At 62.9% G+C, this 19,811-nt stretch overlaps 5 non-coding genes across 5 annotated transcripts; all 5 read right to left on the bottom strand.

Annotated features, from left to right (window-relative positions):
* Nucleotides 1–2,852: 2,852 nt before the first annotated feature.
* LOC142866490 (5S ribosomal RNA) lies at nucleotides 2,853–2,971 on the bottom strand. Its single transcript, XR_012916471.1, has one exon. It is a non-coding gene; the product is annotated as a 5S ribosomal RNA (ribosomal RNA).
* Nucleotides 2,972–6,727: 3,756 nt separating this feature from the next.
* LOC142866491 (5S ribosomal RNA) lies at nucleotides 6,728–6,846 on the bottom strand. The gene has a single exon (XR_012916472.1). It is a non-coding gene; the product is annotated as a 5S ribosomal RNA (ribosomal RNA).
* A 3,716-nt stretch (nucleotides 6,847–10,562) lies between these two features.
* On the bottom strand, nucleotides 10,563–10,681 carry LOC142866492 (5S ribosomal RNA). Its single transcript, XR_012916473.1, has one exon. It is a non-coding gene; the product is annotated as a 5S ribosomal RNA (ribosomal RNA).
* Nucleotides 10,682–14,439: 3,758 nt separating this feature from the next.
* Nucleotides 14,440–14,558, bottom strand: LOC142866493 (5S ribosomal RNA). Its single transcript, XR_012916474.1, has one exon. It is a non-coding gene; the product is annotated as a 5S ribosomal RNA (ribosomal RNA).
* A 3,713-nt stretch (nucleotides 14,559–18,271) lies between these two features.
* Nucleotides 18,272–18,390, bottom strand: LOC142866494 (5S ribosomal RNA). The gene has a single exon (XR_012916475.1). It is a non-coding gene; the product is annotated as a 5S ribosomal RNA (ribosomal RNA).
* Between the last annotated feature and the right edge of the window lie 1,421 nt (nucleotides 18,391–19,811).

Below are 19,811 nucleotides of genomic sequence, written 5' to 3' on the forward strand. Positions count from 1 at the left end.
AAGAAACGAGCAAACAGAGACACCGGTAGCCCGCCCGGAAAAGAGTCTGCCCCTGAGAGAAAGCACCCTGACCAGGTTCACCCGTGGGTGGGTGGCGAGCTAGCGGCATTCAGAAGAGCGAGGCCCGCAGTCTGTGCGGAAGACACCTGCGCTCGGGTGTGTGTGGCGGCGCGATTCACAAGCAGCTCTAGACGTTAAACCAAGGAGAAGCCAGGGAGTTCCCAACGCCCCAGGTGTCCTCAGCCCACGACTGGCTGCTGTGGGAATGCGAAGCCCGGCTCCTTGTCTCAGAGCGGGGTTCCCAGGAGGATCAGGCTGAAGCTGGGACTTGGCCTCAAAGTGTCCCCTCGCACGGCCACCCCCTTCCCCTTCCTGCTCCTCTACTCCTGGTGCCCCTCCATCCAGGGGCCAGACCTTAAAGAGTCACCGCAAGAGAATCCTGGTCCCAAAGGAGCCTTCTGGGGGACCGGTGCTGAGAGAGGTTGTGGGCATGGCCCGCTGGGGCTCTGCCCGACCCAGGGCTGAGAGATGCCACCTCCCAGCTCTGGGTCCCTGCAGGAAGTGTTGGCAAGCACAGGGCCGGTCCTCCAAAGGCCCAGGTGCAGGGAGCCCAGGCCAAGCAGCCTGTGGAAGAAGCCACTTGCCGTGCCACCCCGGGAACAGGACTGCAGGCCCCGGCCCTTCCCACCTCCTCCTCCTCCTGCTCCTCCTCCTCCCCCCCGGCCCCCCCCCCACAGGGCACAGGGCTCAGAGACACCTCAGACTCTTGCTACCCAAAGTGCAAAGGGCATCAGTTGCTCCTCCAACCCCCCCGCCCAGCAGACCACGTTGTCCAGCCAGCCCCCGGGCCTCCCTGGGGTGCCCAGCACAAAAGTGCAGACACCCACCGGACCCTCAATCTCAGTTTTCGGAGGTTTTTGCCACTCTAAGGACCCGCAGGCCAGCTGGGCCTTCGGGCAGGACAGAGAGCCCCGGAATCCGACGTGGAGAGCTGCGTGTACGTCCCCATCAGGAGGCGGTCCCCACCTCCGCGGCTCTCCCCTTGCGGGGAGCGGCAGCCCAGCCGGCAGCCGCAGGGCCTCAGGGAAGACACCAGGCTGGGCCCCCGCGGCACAGCGGGGGCACGTCCCCCGCACTCACGCGACTTAGGGACGGCTGCTGGAGACTGCTGCGGCCACCCTGCTGCCGGGTTTCTGGAGGGCTTCCTGGAAGCAGCATCCACACCAAGCCCTTGGAAGGCCCAGGCGACGGAGGAGCCGGTCAGGCAGGGGCCGAGGACGGTGAGAGGCCGGGCGGGAAGGAGCGTGTCAGGCAGGGGCAGAGGACGGTGACCGGCCGGGCGGGGAGGAGCCGGTCAGGCGGGGGCCCAGGACAGTGACGGGTCTGGCCGGGGAGGAGTGCGTCAGGCAGGGGCAGAGGAGACGGGGGCTGGGTAAGGGTTAGGGTGACAGTTAGGGCACAATTCACAATCCCAAAGACGTGGAAGCGACCCGAGTGCCCATCCATCCAGGAGTGCATCAATAAAATGTGGCGCGTGGACACCACGGAGTGCCATTCGGCTGTGAGGAGCAGCGGTGAGAGGGCGCCTCTCGTGTTCTCCTGGCCAGAGCTGGAACCCGTTCCAGTAAGCCAGGTATCCCAAGAATGGACACACGAGCACCACGTGAGCGCGCTCACCAGCAAATTGGTACGAACGGATGGACGCCTAAGTGGACAGAGAGGAGTCACCTTCATCGGGTGGGTGTCGGGCGGGTGGGGGGAGGGGAGGGGCATACACATCCATTAGGCATGGGGTGGGTGCGCACCGACTGGGGGATGGGCGCACTTGAAGCTCTGACCCGAGGGGGGAGGCTTGGAGAGGGCAAGGCACCCGACCTTAACATTGGTACCCCCACAATACGCTGGAACAACATGAGAGGTATATGAATAAGAACACAGGGGGGGCTGGGCGCGGTGGCTCACGCCTGTAATCCTAGCTCTCTGGGAGGCCGAGGCGGGCGGATTGCTCCAGGTCAGGAGTTCGAAACCAGCCTGAGCAAGAGCGAGACCCCGTCTCTACTAAAAATAGAGAGAAATTAATTGGCCAACTAATATATATAGAAAAACACAGCCGGGCGTGGTGGTGCATGCCTGTAGTCCCAACTACTCGGGAGGCTGAGGCAGCAGGATTGCTTGAGCCCGGAGATTGAGGTTGCTGTGAGCTAGGCTGACGCCATGGCACTCACTCTAGCCTGGGCAGCAAAACGAGACTCTGTCTCAAAAAAAAAAAAAAAAGAACACAGGGGGGAGGGGGGCACGGGCAACACATGTCACCTGAATACTTGTACTCCCATCATCTGCTTGAAGAGAGAGAGAAAAGAAAATGCAATCCTAGAGGTAAGAGACACTTTTTAAAAATAATGAATCCGAAGAGAAAAGTAAAAGGAGGCCTGTGGAGCAGGTCTGGGTGTGACTCCGGATCCCCCAACATCAGGTGCCACCACCAAAGATTCCTGCGTGTAGCCCATAGAACCCCAAAAGCAACGGGACGAGTTCTGGTCACATACTCCCTCAAAATGACATCCTGGCCTTCTTCTGGAACTCCCTCCCCTCTCAGACTCTCAAGGTTTCCTCCAGCGTGTCGGTTCCCACAGAGCAGACCTTTGGTCTGAGACCTGACAGTCCAGATGCCACGCATGCTGCCGCGTGGCGGCGGTGTCGCGGCTTGGGACAAGAGGAGGCCCCACGGTGCGGGCTGGGGCGCCAGGCACCGCGGGCGGGCGCTGAGGGTGGGGGTGACCCCCACCCCGGGCCGCCGCCGCGCTCCCAGAAAGGGGACAGAACAAGAGGCAAAAAAAAAAAAAAAAAGCAGCAGCCTGTGGCACCCGGTATTCCCAGGCGGTCTCCCATCCAAGTACTAACCAGGCCCGACCCTGCTTAGCTTCCGAGACCAGACGAGATCGGGGGCGTTCAGGGTGGTGTGGCCCTAGACGGCGGCGGAGGGCGCCCCTGCCCCGCTCGAGAAGCCGAGCCTCTCTGGGCTTCCCCGCCGCCGCCTCCCGCCCCAGGCCCCGCGCCGGGCCGGGCCGGTTGAGTTCGCTGGCCGGGTCCCCCGGGCTCCCAGGGACGGGGGTGATGGGCGGGGCGGGGCGGGGCGGGGGGCTGTCTCTCTATACACACACACACACACTCACACTCACTCACACTCACACAAGATGCGCCTCCACGGCTGGACTCGCCAAGGTGGAGCCCTCCCAGCCCCCCTCGTCTCCTCGCCCGGCCTCCTTCACCTACCCGCTGCCCACCCCCAGCGCGTCGCTGCCTGCCGCTGACTGCGCACGCGCGGGACGCTCGCCCTTTGACCCCAGCCAGGGGCCGCCCTCCCCCACAACCCCTTTCAGCTGCGCCCCCCCCTCGCCCTGTGGGTGGGCTGCCGCCTATTCCCCCGGGCCAGGGCTGGGGCACAGCCAGTGTATGGGGCGTCTCTCTCTGGGGATGTGTCCCATGGGTGGGGTGGGGTGGCGTGGTTTGGGGGGCGCTGAAGAAATCAGTCCCCTCCATCTCCTACCTCTGGAAAACGCCCAAGCCCGTGGAGAACTGCCGGCACCGCTTCGTGGGGGCCGGGACCCTCCTCCGTGTCCTAGTCCAAGGGGCCTGGGCCTGGCCGGGGCTGCATTGGACCCCGACCACCCTGGCGTGTGGACTCGCTAAAAATCGGCCATTAGATATTGGATTCCAGCTTCCTGGAGGTCATTTCACTAATGAGTGCACCGGAAAGAGTTTCCTAATCCATCTGTGAGGGTGGCAACTGAAAGAGAATTTTAAAGCTGACAGAATAGGCGAGGGAAGGCATAGGAGATTTCCACACCCAGCAAGGAAGACTTTCCCGAAATGGAAGAAAGAAACGAGCAAACAGAGACACCGGTAGCCCGCCCGGAAAAGAGTCTGCCCCTGAGAGAAAGCACCCTGACCAGGTTCACCCGTGGGTGGGTGGCGAGCCAGCGGCATTCAGAAGAGCGAGGCCCGCAGTCTGTGCGGAAGACACCTGCGCTCGGGTGTGTGTGGCGGCGCGATTCACAAGCAGCTCTAGACGTTAAACCAAGGAGAAGCCAGGGAGTTCCCAACGCCCCAGGTGTCCTCAGCCCACGACTGGCTGCTGTGGGAATGCGAAGCCCGGCTCCTTGTCTCAGAGCGGGGTTCCCAGGAGGATCAGGCTGAAGCTGGGACTTGGCCTCAAAGTGTCCCCTCGCACGGCCACCCCCTTCCCCTTCCTGCTCCTCTACTCCTGGTGCCCCTCCATCCAGGGGCCAGACCTTAAAGAGTCACCGCAAGAGAATCCTGGTCCCAAAGGAGCCTTCTGGGGGACCGGTGCTGAGAGAGGTTGTGGGCATGGCCCGCTGGGGCTCTGCCCGACCCAGGGCTGAGAGATGCCACCTCCCAGCTCTGGGTCCCTGCAGGAAGTGTTGGCAAGCACAGGGCCGGTCCTCCAAAGGCCCAGGTGCAGGGAGCCCAGGCCAAGCAGCCTGTGGAAGAAGCCACTTGCCCTGCCACCCCGGGAACAGGACTGCAGGCCCCGGCCCTTCCCACCTCCTCCTCCTCCTGCTCCTCCTCCTCCCCCCCGGCCCCCCCCACAGGGCACAGGGCTCAGAGACACCTCAGACTCTTGCTACCCAAAGTGCAAAGGGCATCAGTTGCTCCTCCAACCCCCCCGCCCAGCAGACCACGTTGTCCAGCCAGCCCCCGGGCCTCCCTGGGGTGCCCAGCACAAAAGTGCAGACACCCACCGGACCCTCAATCTCAGTTTTCGGAGGTTTTTGCCACTCTAAGGACCCGCAGGCCAGCTGGGCCTTCGGGCAGGACAGAGAGCCCCGGAATCCGACGTGGAGAGCTGCGTGTACGTCCCCATCAGGAGGCGGTCCCCACCTCCGCGGCTCTCCCCTTGCGGGGAGCGGCAGCCCAGCCGGCAGCCGCAGGGCCTCAGGGAAGACACCAGGCTGGGCCCCCGCGGCACAGCGGGGGCACGTCCCCCGCACTCACGCGACTTAGGGACGGCTGCTGGAGACTGCTGCGGCCACCCTGCTGCCGGGTTTCTGGAGGGCTTCCTGGAAGCAGCATCCACACCAAGCCCTTGGAAGGCCCAGGCGACGGAGGAGCCGGTCAGGCAGGGGCCGAGGACGGTGAGAGGCCGGGCGGGAAGGAGCGTGTCAGGCAGGGGCAGAGGACGGTGACCGGCCGGGCGGGGAGGAGCCGGTCAGGCGGGGGCCCAGGACAGTGACGGGTCTGGCCGGGGAGGAGTGCGTCAGGCAGGGGCAGAGGAGACGGGGGCTGGGTAAGGGTTAGGGTGACAGTTAGGGCACAATTCACAATCCCAAAGACGTGGAAGCGACCCGAGTGCCCATCCATCCAGGAGTGCATCAATAAAATGTGGCGCGTGGACACCACGGAGTGCCATTCGGCTGTGAGGAGCAGCGGTGAGAGGGCGCCTCTCGTGTTCTCCTGGCCAGAGCTGGAACCCGTTCCAGTAAGCCAGGTATCCCAAGAATGGACACACGAGCACCACGTGAGCACGCTCACCAGCAAATTGGTACGAACGGATGGACGCCTAAGTGGACAGAGAGGAGTCACCTTCATCGGGTGGGTGTCGGGCGGGTGGGGGGAGGGGAGGGGCATACACATCCATTAGGCATGGGGTGGGTGCGCACCGACTGGGGGATGGGCGCACTTGAAGCTCTGACCCGAGGGGGGAGGCTTGGAGAGGGCAAGGCACCCGACCTTAACATTGGTACCCCCACAATACGCTGGAACAACATGAGAGGTATATGAATAAGAACACAGGGGGGGCCGGGCGCGGTGGCTCACGCCTGTAATCCTAGCTCTCTGGGAGGCCGAGGCGGGCGGATTGCTCCAGGTCAGGAGTTCGAAACCAGCCTGAGCAAGAGCGAGACCCCGTCTCTACTAAAAATAGAGAGAAATTAATTGGCCAACTAATATATATAGAAAAACACAGCCGGGCGTGGTGGTGCATGCCTGTAGTCCCAACTACTCGGGAGGCTGAGGCAGCAGGATTGCTTGAGCCCGGAGATTGAGGTTGCTGTGAGCTAGGCTGACGCCATGGCACTCACTCTAGCCTGGGCAGCAAAACGAGACTCTGTCTCAAAAAAAAAAAAAAAGAACACAGGGGGGAGGGGGGCACGGGCAACACATGTCACCTGAATACTTGTACTCCCATCATCTGCTTGAAGAGAGAGAGAAAAGAAAATGCAATCCTAGAGGTAAGAGACACTTTTTAAAAATAATGAATCCGAAGAGAAAAGTAAAAGGAGGCCTGTGGAGCAGGTCTGGGTGTGACTCCGGATCCCCCAACATCAGGTGCCACCACCAAAGATTCCTGCGTGTAGCCCATAGAACCCCAAAAGCAACGGGACGAGTTCTGGTCACATACTCCCTCAAAATGACATCCTGGCCTTCTTCTGGAACTCCCTCCCCTCTCAGACTCTCAAGGTTTCCTCCAGCGTGTCGGTTCCCACAGAGCAGACCTTTGGTCTGAGACCTGACAGTCCAGATGCCACGCATGCTGCCGCGTGGCCGCGGTGTCACGGCTTGGGACAAGAGGAGGCCCCACGGTGCGGGCTGGGGCGCCAGGCACCGCGGGCGGGCGCTGAGGGTGGGGGTGACCCCCACCCCGGGCCGCCGCCGCGCTCCCAGAAAGGGGACAGAACAAGAGGCAAAAAAAAAAAAAAAAAGCAGCAGCCTGTGGCACCCGGTATTCCCAGGCGGTCTCCCATCCAAGTACTAACCAGGCCCGACCCTGCTTAGCTTCCGAGACCAGACGAGATCGGGGGCGTTCAGGGTGGTGTGGCCCTAGACGGCGGCGGAGGGCGCCCCTGCCCCGCTCGAGAAGCCGAGCCTCTCTGGGCTTCCCCGCCGCCGCCTCCCGCCCCAGGCCCCGCGCCGGGCCGGGCCGTTTGAGTTCGCTGGCCGGGTCCCCCGGGCTCCCAGGGACGGGGGTGATGGGCGGGGCGGGGCGGGGCGGGGGGCTGTCTCTCTATACACACACACACACACTCACACTCACTCACACTCACACAAGATGCGCCTCCACGGCTGGACTCGCCAAGGTGGAGCCCTCCCAGCCCCCCTCGTCTCCTCGCCCGGCCTCCTTCACCTACCCGCTGCCCACCCCCAGCGCGTCGCTGCCTGCCGCTGACTGCGCACGCGCGGGACGCTCGCCCTTTGACCCCAGCCAGGGGCCGCCCTCCCCCACAACCCCTTTCAGCTGCGCCCCCCCCTCGCCCTGTGGGTGGGCTGCCGCCTATTCCCCCGGGCCAGGGCTGGGGCACAGCCAGTGTATGGGGCGTCTCTCTCTGGGGATGTGTCCCATGGGTGGGGTGGGGTGGCGTGGTTTGGGGGGCGCTGAAGAAATCAGTCCCCTCCATCTCCTACCTCTGGAAAACGCCCAAGCCCGTGGAGAACTGCCGGCACCGCTTCGTGGGGGCCGGGACCCTCCTCCGTGTCCTAGTCCAAGGGGCCTGGGCCTGGCCGGGGCTGCATTGGACCCCGACCACCCTGGCGTGTGGACTCGCTAAAAATCGGCCATTAGATATTGGATTCCAGCTTCCTGGAGGTCATTTCACTAATGAGTGCACCGGAAAGAGTTTCCTAATCCATCTGTGAGGGTGGCAACTGAAAGAGAATTTTAAAGCTGACAGAATAGGCGAGGGAAGGCATAGGAGATTTCCACACCCAGCAAGGAAGACTTTCCCGAAATGGAAGAAAGAAACGAGCAAACAGAGACACCGGTAGCCCGCCCGGAAAAGAGTCTGCCCCTGAGAGAAAGCACCCTGACCAGGTTCACCCGTGGGTGGGTGGCGAGCTAGCGGCATTCAGAAGAGCGAGGCCCGCAGTCTGTGCGGAAGACACCTGCGCTCGGGTGTGTGTGGCGGCGCGATTCACAAGCAGCTCTAGACGTTAAACCAAGGAGAAGCCAGGGAGTTCCCAACGCCCCAGGTGTCCTCAGCCCACGACTGGCTGCTGTGGGAATGCGAAGCCCGGCTCCTTGTCTCAGAGCGGGGTTCCCAGGAGGATCAGGCTGAAGCTGGGACTTGGCCTCAAAGTGTCCCCTCGCACGGCCACCCCCTTCCCCTTCCTGCTCCTCTACTCCTGGTGCCCCTCCATCCAGGGGCCAGACCTTAAAGAGTCACCGCAAGAGAATCCTGGTCCCAAAGGAGCCTTCTGGGGGACCGGTGCTGAGAGAGGTTGTGGGCATGGCCCGCTGGGGCTCTGCCCGACCCAGGGCTGAGAGATGCCACCTCCCAGCTCTGGGTCCCTGCAGGAAGTGTTGGCAAGCACAGGGCCGGTCCTCCAAAGGCCCAGGTGCAGGGAGCCCAGGCCAAGCAGCCTGTGGAAGAAGCCACTTGCCGTGCCACCCCGGGAACAGGACTGCAGGCCCCGGCCCTTCCCACCTCCTCCTCCTCCTGCTCCTCCTCCTCCCCCCCGGCCCCCCCCCCACAGGGCACAGGGCTCAGAGACACCTCAGACTCTTGCTACCCAAAGTGCAAAGGGCATCAGTTGCTCCTCCAACCCCCCCGCCCAGCAGACCACGTTGTCCAGCCAGCCCCCGGGCCTCCCTGGGGTGCCCAGCACAAAAGTGCAGACACCCACCGGACCCTCAATCTCAGTTTTCGGAGGTTTTTGCCACTCTAAGGACCCGCAGGCCAGCTGGGCCTTCGGGCAGGACAGAGAGCCCCGGAATCCGACGTGGAGAGCTGCGTGTACGTCCCCATCAGGAGGCAGTCCCCACCTCCGCGGCTCTCCCCTTGCGGGGAGCGGCAGCCCAGCCGGCAGCCGCAGGGCCTCAGGGAAGACACCAGGCTGGGCCCCCGCGGCACAGCGGGGTCACGTCCCCCGCACTCACGCGACTTAGGGACGGCTGCTGGAGACTGCTGCGGCCACCCTGCTGCCGGGTTTCTGGAGGGCTTCCTGGAAGCAGCATCCACACCAAGCCCTTGGAAGGCCCAGGCGACGGAGGAGCCGGTCAGGCAGGGGCAGAGGACGGTGACCGGCCGGGCGGGGAGGAGCCGGTCAGGCGGGGGCCCAGGACAGTGACGGGCCTGGCGGGGGAGGAGTGCGTCAGGCAGGGGCAGAGGAGACGGGGGCTGGGTAAGGGTTAGGGTGACAGTTAGGGCACAATTCACAATCCCAAAGACGTGGAAGCGACCCGAGTGCCCATCCATCCAGGAGTGCATCAATAAAATGTGGCGCGTGGACACCACGGAGTGCCATTCGGCTGTGAGGAGCAGCGGTGAGAGGGCGCCTCTCGTGTTCTCCTGGCCAGAGCTGGAACCCGTTCCAGTAAGCCAGGTATCCCAAGAATGGACACACGAGCACCACGTGAGCACGCTCACCAGCAAATTGGTACGAACGAATGGACGCCTAAGTGGACAGAGAGGAGTCACCTTCATCGGGTGGGTGTCGGGCGGGTGGGGGGAGGGGAGGGGCATACACATCCATTAGGCATGGGGTGGGTGCGCACCGACTGGGGGATGGGCGCACTTGAAGCTCTGACCCGAGGGGGGAGGCTTGGAGAGGGCAAGGCACCCGACCTTAACATTGGTACCCCCACAATACGCTGGAACAACATGAGAGGTATATGAATAAGAACACAGGGGGGGCTGGGCGCGGTGGCTCACGCCTGTAATCCTAGCTCTCTGGGAGGCCGAGGCGGGCGGATTGCTCCAGGTCAGGAGTTCGAAACCAGCCTGAGCAAGAGCGAGACCCCGTCTCTACTAAAAATAGAGAGAAATTAATTGGCCAACTAATATATATAGAAAAACACAGCCGGGCGTGGTGGTGCATGCCTGTAGTCCCAACTACTCGGGAGGCTGAGGCAGCAGGATTGCTTGAGCCCGGAGATTGAGGTTGCTGTGAGCTAGGCTGACGCCATGGCACTCACTCTAGCCTGGGCAGCAAAACGAGACTCTGTCTCAAAAAAAAAAAAAAAAAAAAGAACACAGGGGGGAGGGCGGCACGGGCAACACATGTCACCTGAATACTTGTACTCCCATCATCTGCTTGAAGAGAGAGAGAAAAGAAAATGCAATCCTAGAGGTAAGAGACACTTTTTAAAAATAATGAATCCGAAGAGAAAAGTAAAAGGAGGCCTGTGGAGCAGGTCTGGGTGTGACTCCGGATCCCCCAACATCAGGTGCCACCACCAAAGATTCCTGCGTGTAGCCCATAGAACCCCAAAAGCAACGGGACGAGTTCTGGTCACATACTCCCTCAAAATGACATCCTGGCCTTCTTCTGGAACTCCCTCCCCTCTCAGACTCTCAAGGTTTCCTCCAGCGTGTCGGTTCCCACAGAGCAGACCTTTGGTCTGAGACCTGACAGTCCAGATGCCACGCATGCTGCCGCGTGGCCGCGGTGTCGCGGCTTGGGACAAGAGGAGGCCCCACGGTGCGGGCTGGGGCGCCAGGCACCGCGGGCGGGCGCTGAGGGTGGGGGTGACCCCCACCCCGGGCCGCCGCCGCGCTCCCAGAAAGGGGACAGAACAAGAGGCAAAAAAAAAAAAAAAAAGCAGCAGCCTGTGGCACCCGGTATTCCCAGGCGGTCTCCCATCCAAGTACTAACCAGGCCCGACCCTGCTTAGCTTCCGAGACCAGACGAGATCGGGGGCGTTCAGGGTGGTGTGGCCCTAGACGGCGGCGGAGGGCGCCCCTGCCCCGCTCGAGAAGCCGAGCCTCTCTGGGCTTCCCCGCCGCCGCCTCCCGCCCCAGGCCCCGCGCCGGGCCGGGCCGTTTGAGTTCGCTGGCCGGGTCCCCCGGGCTCCCAGGGACGGGGGTGATGGGCGGGGCGGGGCGGGGCGGGGGGCTGTCTCTCTATACACACACACACACACTCACACTCACTCACACTCACACAAGATGCGCCTCCACGGCTGGACTCGCCAAGGTGGAGCCCTCCCAGCCCCCCTCGTCTCCTCGCCCGGCCTCCTTCACCTACCCGCTGCCCACCCCCAGCGCGTCGCTGCCTGCCGCTGACTGCGCACGCGCGGGACGCTCGCCCTTTGACCCCAGCCAGGGGCCGCCCTCCCCCACAACCCCTTTCAGCTGCGCCCCCCCCTCGCCCTGTGGGTGGGCTGCCGCCTATTCCCCCGGGCCAGGGCTGGGGCACAGCCAGTGTATGGGGCGTCTCTCTCTGGGGATGTGTCCCATGGGTGGGGTGGGGTGGCGTGGTTTGGGGGGCGCTGAAGAAATCAGTCCCCTCCATCTCCTACCTCTGGAAAACGCCCAAGCCCGTGGAGAACTGCCGGCACCGCTTCGTGGGGGCCGGGACCCTCCTCCGTGTCCTAGTCCAAGGGGCCTGGGCCTGGCCGGGGCTGCATTGGACCCCGACCACCCTGGCGTGTGGACTCGCTAAAAATCGGCCATTAGATATTGGATTCCAGCTTCCTGGAGGTCATTTCACTAATGAGTGCACCGGAAAGAGTTTCCTAATCCATCTGTGAGGGTGGCAACTGAAAGAGAATTTTAAAGCTGACAGAATAGGCGAGGGAAGGCATAGGAGATTTCCACACCCAGCAAGGAAGACTTTCCCGAAATGGAAGAAAGAAACGAGCAAACAGAGACACCGGTAGCCCGCCCGGAAAAGAGTCTGCCCCTGAGAGAAAGCACCCTGACCAGGTTCACCCGTGGGTGGGTGGCGAGCCAGCGGCATTCAGAAGAGCGAGGCCCGCAGTCTGTGCGGAAGACACCTGCGCTCGGGTGTGTGTGGCGGCGCGATTCACAAGCAGCTCTAGACGTTAAACCAAGGAGAAGCCAGGGAGTTCCCAACGCCCCAGGTGTCCTCAGCCCACGACTGGCTGCTGTGGGAATGCGAAGCCCGGCTCCTTGTCTCAGAGCGGGGTTCCCAGGAGGATCAGGCTGAAGCTGGGACTTGGCCTCAAAGTGTCCCCTCGCACGGCCACCCCCTTCCCCTTCCTGCTCCTCTACTCCTGGTGCCCCTCCATCCAGGGGCCAGACCTTAAAGAGTCACCGCAAGAGAATCCTGGTACCAAAGGAGCCTTCTGGGGGACCGGTGCTGAGAGAGGTTGTGGGCATGGCCCGCTGGGGCTCTGCCCGACCCAGGGCTGAGAGATGCCACCTCCCAGCTCTGGGTCCCTGCAGGAAGTGTTGGCAAGCACAGGGCCGGTCCTCCAAAGGCCCAGGTGCAGGGAGCCCAGGCCAAGCAGCCTGTGGAAGAAGCCACTTGCCGTGCCACCCCGGGAACAGGACTGCAGGCCCCGGCCCTTCCCACCTCCTCCTCCTCCTGCTCCTCCTCCTCCCCTCCGGCCCCCCCCCACAGGGCACAGGGCTCAGAGACACCTCAGACTCTTGCTACCCAAAGTGCAAAGGGCATCAGTTGCTCCTCCAACCCCCCCGCCCAGCAGACCACGTTGTCCAGCCAGCCCCCGGGCCTCCCTGGGGTGCCCAGCACAAAAGTGCAGACACCCACCGGACCCTCAATCTCAGTTTTCGGAGGTTTTTGCCACTCTAAGGACCCGCAGGCCAGCTGGGCCTTCGGGCAGGACAGAGAGCCCCGGAATCCGACGTGGAGAGCTGCGTGTACGTCCCCATCAGGAGGCGGTCCCCACCTCCGCGGCTCTCCCCTTGCGGGGAGCGGCAGCCCAGCCGGCAGCCGCAGGGCCTCAGGGAAGACACCAGGCTGGGCCCCCGCGGCACAGCGGGGGCACGTCCCCCGCACTCACGCGACTTAGGGACGGCTGCTGGAGACTGCTGCGGCCACCCTGCTGCCGGGTTTCTGGAGGGCTTCCTGGAAGCAGCATCCACACCAAGCCCTTGGAAGGCCCAGGCGACGGAGGAGCCGGTCAGGCAGGGGCCGAGGACGGTGAGAGGCCGGGCGGGAAGGAGCGTGTCAGGCAGGGGCAGAGGACGGTGACCGGCCGGGCGGGGAGGAGCCGGTCAGGCGGGGGCCCAGGACAGTGACGGGTCTGGCCGGGGAGGAGTGCGTCAGGCAGGGGCAGAGGAGACGGGGGCTGGGTAAGGGTTAGGGTGACAGTTAGGGCACAATTCACAATCCCAAAGACGTGGAAGCGACCCGAGTGCCCATCCATCCAGGAGTGCATCAATAAAATGTGGCGCGTGGACACCACGGAGTGCCATTCGGCTGTGAGGAGCAGCGGTGAGAGGGCGCCTCTCGTGTTCTCCTGGCCAGAGCTGGAACCCGTTCCAGTAAGCCAGGTATCCCAAGAATGGACACACGAGCACCACGTGAGCACGCTCACCAGCAAATTGGTACGAACGGATGGACGCCTAAGTGGACAGAGAGGAGTCACCTTCATCGGGTGGGTGTCGGGCGGGTGGGGGGAGGGGAGGGGCATACACATCCATTAGGCATGGGGTGGGTGCGCACCGACTGGGGGATGGGCGCACTTGAAGCTCTGACCCGAGGGGGGAGGCTTGGAGAGGGCAAGGCACCCGACCTTAACATTGGTACCCCCACAATACGCTGGAACAACATGAGAGGTATATGAATAAGAACACAGGGGGGGCCGGGCGCGGTGGCTCACGCCTGTAATCCTAGCTCTCTGGGAGGCCGAGGCGGGCGGATTGCTCCAGGTCAGGAGTTCGAAACCAGCCTGAGCAAGAGCGAGACCCCGTCTCTACTAAAAATAGAGAGAAATTAATTGGCCAACTAATATATATAGAAAAACACAGCCGGGCGTGGTGGTGCATGCCTGTAGTCCCAACTACTCGGGAGGCTGAGGCAGCAGGATTGCTTGAGCCCGGAGATTGAGGTTGCTGTGAGCTAGGCTGACGCCATGGCACTCACTCTAGCCTGGGCAGCAAAACGAGACTCTGTCTCAAAAAAAAAAAAAAAAGAACACAGGGGGGAGGGGGGCACGGGCAACACATGTCACCTGAATACTTGTACTCCCATCATCTGCTTGAAGAGAGAGAGAAAAGAAAATGCAATCCTAGAGGTAAGAGACACTTTTTAAAAATAATGAATCCGAAGAGAAAAGTAAAAGGAGGCCTGTGGAGCAGGTCTGGGTGTGACTCCGGATCCCCCAACATCAGGTGCCACCACCAAAGATTCCTGCGTGTAGCCCATAGAACCCCAAAAGCAACGGGACGAGTTCTGGTCACATACTCCCTCAAAATGACATCCTGGCCTTCTTCTGGAACTCCCTCCCCTCTCAGACTCTCAAGGTTTCCTCCAGCGTGTCGGTTCCCACAGAGCAGACCTTTGGTCTGAGACCTGACAGTCCAGATGCCACGCATGCTGCCGCGTGGCCGCGGTGTCACGGCTTGGGACAAGAGGAGGCCCCACGGTGCGGGCTGGGGCGCCAGGCACCGCGGGCGGGCGCTGAGGGTGGGGGTGACCCCCACCCAGGGCCGCCGCCGCGCTCCCAGAAAGGGGACAGAACAAGAGGCAAAAAAAAAAAAAAAAAGCAGCAGCCTGTGGCACCCGGTATTCCCAGGCGGTCTCCCATCCAAGTACTAACCAGGCCCGACCCTGCTTAGCTTCCGAGACCAGACGAGATCGGGGGCGTTCAGGGTGGTGTGGCCCTAGACGGCGGCGGAGGGCGCCCCTGCCCCGCTCGAGAAGCCGAGCCTCTCTGGGCTTCCCCGCCGCCGCCTCCCGCCCCAGGCCCCGCGCCGGGCCGGGCCGTTTGAGTTCGCTGGCCGGGTCCCCCGGGCTCCCAGGGACGGGGGTGATGGGCGGGGCGGGGCGGGGCGGGGGGCTGTCTCTCTATACACACACACACACACTCACACTCACTCACACTCACACAAGATGCGCCTCCACGGCTGGACTCGCCAAGGTGGAGCCCTCCCAGCCCCCCTCGTCTCCTCGCCCGGCCTCCTTCACCTACCCGCTGCCCACCCCCAGCGCGTCGCTGCCTGCCGCTGACTGCGCACGCGCGGGACGCTCGCCCTTTGACCCCAGCCAGGGGCCGCCCTCCCCCACAACCCCTTTCAGCTGCGCCCCCCCCTCGCCCTGTGGGTGGGCTGCCGCCTATTCCCCCGGGCCAGGGCTGGGGCACAGCCAGTGTATGGGGCGTCTCTCTCTGGGGATGTGTCCCATGGGTGGGGTGGGGTGGCGTGGTTTGGGGGGCGCTGAAGAAATCAGTCCCCTCCATCTCCTACCTCTGGAAAACGCCCAAGCCCGTGGAGAACTGCCGGCACCGCTTCGTGGGGGCCGGGACCCTCCTCCGTGTCCTAGTCCAAGGGGCCTGGGCCTGGCCGGGGCTGCATTGGACCCCGACCACCCTGGCGTGTGGACTCGCTAAAAATCGGCCATTAGATATTGGATTCCAGCTTCCTGGAGGTCATTTCACTAATGAGTGCACCGGAAAGAGTTTCCTAATCCATCTGTGAGGGTGGCAACTGAAAGAGAATTTTAAAGCTGACAGAATAGGCGAGGGAAGGCATAGGAGATTTCCACACCCAGCAAGGAAGACTTTCCCGAAATGGAAGAAAGAAACGAGCAAACAGAGACACCGGTAGCCCGCCCGGAAAAGAGTCTGCCCCTGAGAGAAAGCACCCTGACCAGGTTCACCCGTGGGTGGGTGGCGAGCTAGCGGCATTCAGAAGAGCGAGGCCCGCAGTCTGTGCGGAAGACACCTGCGCTCGGGTGTGTGTGGCGGCGCGATTCACAAGCAGCTCTAGACGTTAAACCAAGGAGAAGCCAGGGAGTTCCCAACGCCCCAGGTGTCCTCAGCCCACGACTGGCTGCTGTGGGAATGCGAAGCCCGGCTCCTTGTCTCAGAGCGGGGTTCCCAGGAGGATCAGGCTGAAGCTGGGACTTGGCCTCAAAGTGTCCCCTCGCACGGCCACCCCCTTCCCCTTCCTGCTCCTCTACTCCTGGTGCCCCTCCATCCAGGGGCCAGACCTTAAAGAGTCACCGCAAGAGAATCCTGGTCCCAAAGGAGCCTTCTGGGGGACCGGTGCTGAGAGAGGTTGTGGGCATGGCCCGCTGGGGCTCTGCCCGACCCAGGGCTGAGAGATGCCACCTCCCAGCTCTGGGTCCCTGCAGGAAGTGTTGGCAAGCACAGGGCCGGTCCTCCAAAGGCCCAGGTGCAGGGAGCCCAGGCCAAGCAGCCTGTGGAAGAAGCCACTTGCCGTGCCACCCCGGGAACAGGACTGCAGGCCCCGGCCCTTCCCACCTCCTCCTCCTCCTGCTCCTCCTCCTCCCCCCCCCGCCCCCCCCCACAGGGCACAGGGCTCAGAGACACCTCAGACTCTTGCTACCCAAAGTGCAAAGGGCATCAGTTGCTCCTCCAACCCCCCCGCCCAGCAGACCACGTTGTCCAGCCAGCCCCCGGGCCTCCCTGGGGTGCCCAGCACAAAAGTGCAGACACCCACCGGACCCTCAATCTCAGTTTTCGGAGGTTTTTGCCACTCTAAGGACCCGCAGGCCAGCTGGGCCTTCGGGCAGGACAGAGAGCCCCGGAATCCGACGTGGAGAGCTGCGTGTACGTCCCCATCAGGAGGCAGTCCCCACCTCCGCGGCTCTCCCCTTGCGGGGAGCGGCAGCCCAGCCGGCAGCCGCAGGGCCTCAGGGAAGACACCAGGCTGGGCCCCCGCGGCACAGCGGGGGCACGTCCCCCGCACTCACGCGACTTAGGGACGGCTGCTGGAGACTGCTGCGGCCACCCTGCTGCCGGGTTTCTGGAGGGCTTCCTGGAAGCAGCATCCACACCAAGCCCTTGGAAGGCCCAGGCGACGGAGGAGCCGGTCAGGCAGGGGAAGAGGACGGTGACCGGCCGGGCGGGGAGGAGCCGGTCAGGCGGGGGCCCAGGACAGTGACGGGCCTGGCGGGGGAGGAGTGCGTCAGGCAGGGGCAGAGGAGACGGGGGCTGGGTAAGGGTTAGGGTGACAGTTAGGGCACAATTCACAATCCCAAAGACGTGGAAGCGACCCGAGTGCCCATCCATCCAGGAGTGCATCAATAAAATGTGGCGCGTGGACACCACGGAGTGCCATTCGGCTGTGAGGAGCAGCGGTGAGAGGGCGCCTCTCGTGTTCTCCTGGCCAGAGCTGGAACCCGTTCCAGTAAGCCAGGTATCCCAAGAATGGACACACGAGCACCACGTAGCACGCTCACCAGCAAATTGGTACGAACGAATGGACGCCTAAGTGGACAGAGAGGAGTCACCTTCATCGGGTGGGTGTCGGGCGGGTGGGTGGAGGGGAGGGGCATACACATCCATTAGGCATGGGGTGGGTGCGCACCGACTGGGGGATGGGCGCACTTGAAGCTCTGACCCGAGGGGGGAGGCTTGGAGAGGGCAAGGCACCCGACCTTAACATTGGTACCCCCACAATACGCTGGAACAACATGAGAGGTATATGAATAAGAACACAGGGGGGGCTGGGCGCGGTGGCTCACGCCTGTAATCCTAGCTCTCTGGGAGGCCGAGGCGGGCGGATTGCTCCAGGTCAGGAGTTCGAAACCAGCCTGAGCAAGAGCGAGACCCCGTCTACTAAAAATAGAGAGAAATTAATTGGCCAACTAATATATATAGAAAAACACAGCCGGGCGTGGTGGTGCATGCCTGTAGTCCCAACTACTCGGGAGGCTGAGGCAGCAGGATTGCTTGAGCCCGGAGATTGAGGTTGCTGTGAGCTAGGCTGACGCCATGGCACTCACTCTAGCCTGGGCAGCAAAACGAGACTCTGTCTCAAAAAAAAAAAAAAAAAAAAGAACACAGGGGGGAGGGCGGCACGGGCAACACATGTCACCTGAATACTTGTACTCCCATCATCTGCTTGAAGAGAGAGAGAAAAGAAAATGCAATCCTAGAGGTAAGAGACACTTTTTAAAAATAATGAATCCGAAGAGAAAAGTAAAAGGAGGCCTGTGGAGCAGGTCTGGGTGTGACTCCGGATCCCCCAACATCAGGTGCCACCACCAAAGATTCCTGCGTGTAGCCCATAGAACCCCAAAAGCAACGGGACGAGTTCTGGTCACATACTCCCTCAAAATGACATCCTGGCCTTCTTCTGGAACTCCCTCCCCTCTCAGACTCTCAAGGTTTCCTCCAGCGTGTCGGTTCCCACAGAGCAGACCTTTGGTCTGAGACCTGACAGTCCAGATGCCACGCATGCTGCCGCGTGGCCGCGGTGTCGCGGCTTGGGACAAGAGGAGGCCCCACGGTGCGGGCTGGGGCGCCAGGCACCGCGGGCGGGCGCTGAGGGTGGGGGTGACCCCCACCCAGGGCCGCCGCCGCGCTCCCAGAAAGGGGACAGAACAAGAGGCAAAAAAAAAAAAAAAAAGCAGCAGCCTGTGGCACCCGGTATTCCCAGGCGGTCTCCCATCCAAGTACTAACCAGGCCCGACCCTGCTTAGCTTCCGAGACCAGACGAGATCGGGGGCGTTCAGGGTGGTGTGGCCCTAGACGGCGGCGGAGGGCGCCCCTGCCCCGCTCGAGAAGCCGAGCCTCTCTGGGCTTCCCCGCCGCCGCCTCCCGCCCCAGGCCCCGCGCCGGGCCGGGCCGTTTGAGTTCGCTGGCCGGGTCCCCCGGGCTCCCAGGGACGGGGGTGATGGGCGGGGCGGGGCGGGGCGGGGGGCTGTCTCTCTATACACACACACACACACTCACACTCACTCACACTCACACAAGATGCGCCTCCACGGCTGGACTCGCCAAGGTGGAGCCCTCCCAGCCCCCCTCGTCTCCTCGCCCGGCCTCCTTCACCTACCCGCTGCCCACCCCCAGCGCGTCGCTGCCTGCCGCTGACTGCGCACGCGCGGGACGCTCGCCCTTTGACCCCAGCCAGGGGCCGCCCTCCCCCACAACCCCTTTCAGCTGCGCCCCCCCCTCGCCCTGTGGGTGGGCTGCCGCCTATTCCCCCGGGCCAGGGCTGGGGCACAGCCAGTGTATGGGGCGTCTCTCTCTGGGGATGTGTCCCATGGGTGGGGTGGGGTGGCGTGGTTTGGGGGGCGCTGAAGAAATCAGTCCCCTCCATCTCCTACCTCTGGAAAACGCCCAAGCCCGTGGAGAACTGCCGGCACCGCTTCGTGGGGGCCGGGACCCTCCTCCGTGTCCTAGTCCAAGGGGCCTGGGCCTGGCCGGGGCTGCATTGGACCCCGACCACCCTGGCGTGTGGACTCGCTAAAAATCGGCCATTAGATATTGGATTCCAGCTTCCTGGAGGTCATTTCACTAATGAGTGCACCGGAAAGAGTTTCCTAATCCATCTGTGAGGGTGGCAACTGAAAGAGAATTTTAAAGCTGACAGAATAGGCGAGGGAAGGCATAGGAGATTTCCACACCCAGCAAGGAAGACTTTCCCGAAATGGAAGAAAGAAACGAGCAAACAGAGACACCGGTAGCCCGCCCGGAAAAGAGTCTGCCCCTGAGAGAAAGCACCCTGACCAGGTTCACCCGTGGGTGGGTGGCGAGCTAGCGGCATTCAGAAGAGCGAGGCCCGCAGTCTGTGCGGAAGACACCTGCGCTCGGGTGTGTGTGGCGGCGCGATTCACAAGCAGCTCTAGACGTTAAACCAAGGAGAAGCCAGGGAGTTCCCAACGCCCCAGGTGTCCTCAGCCCACGACTGGCTGCTGTGGGAATGCGAAGCCCGGCTCCTTGTCTCAGAGCGGGGTTCCCAGGAGGATCAGGCTGAAGCTGGGACTTGGCCTCAAAGTGTCCCCTCGCACGGCCACCCCCTTCCCCTTCCTGCTCCTCTACTCCTGGTGCCCCTCCATCCAGGGGCCAGACCTTAAAGAGTCACCGCAAGAGAATCCTGGTCCCAAAGGAGCCTTCTGGGGGACCGGTGCTGAGAGAGGTTGTGGGCATGGCCCGCTGGGGCTCTGCCCGA

This window comes from Microcebus murinus, unplaced genomic scaffold (genome assembly GCF_040939455.1).
Source record: "Microcebus murinus isolate Inina unplaced genomic scaffold, M.murinus_Inina_mat1.0 scaf006_hap2_Mmur4.0, whole genome shotgun sequence".
In the NCBI taxonomy this organism is placed as follows: domain Eukaryota; kingdom Metazoa; phylum Chordata; class Mammalia; order Primates; family Cheirogaleidae; genus Microcebus; species Microcebus murinus.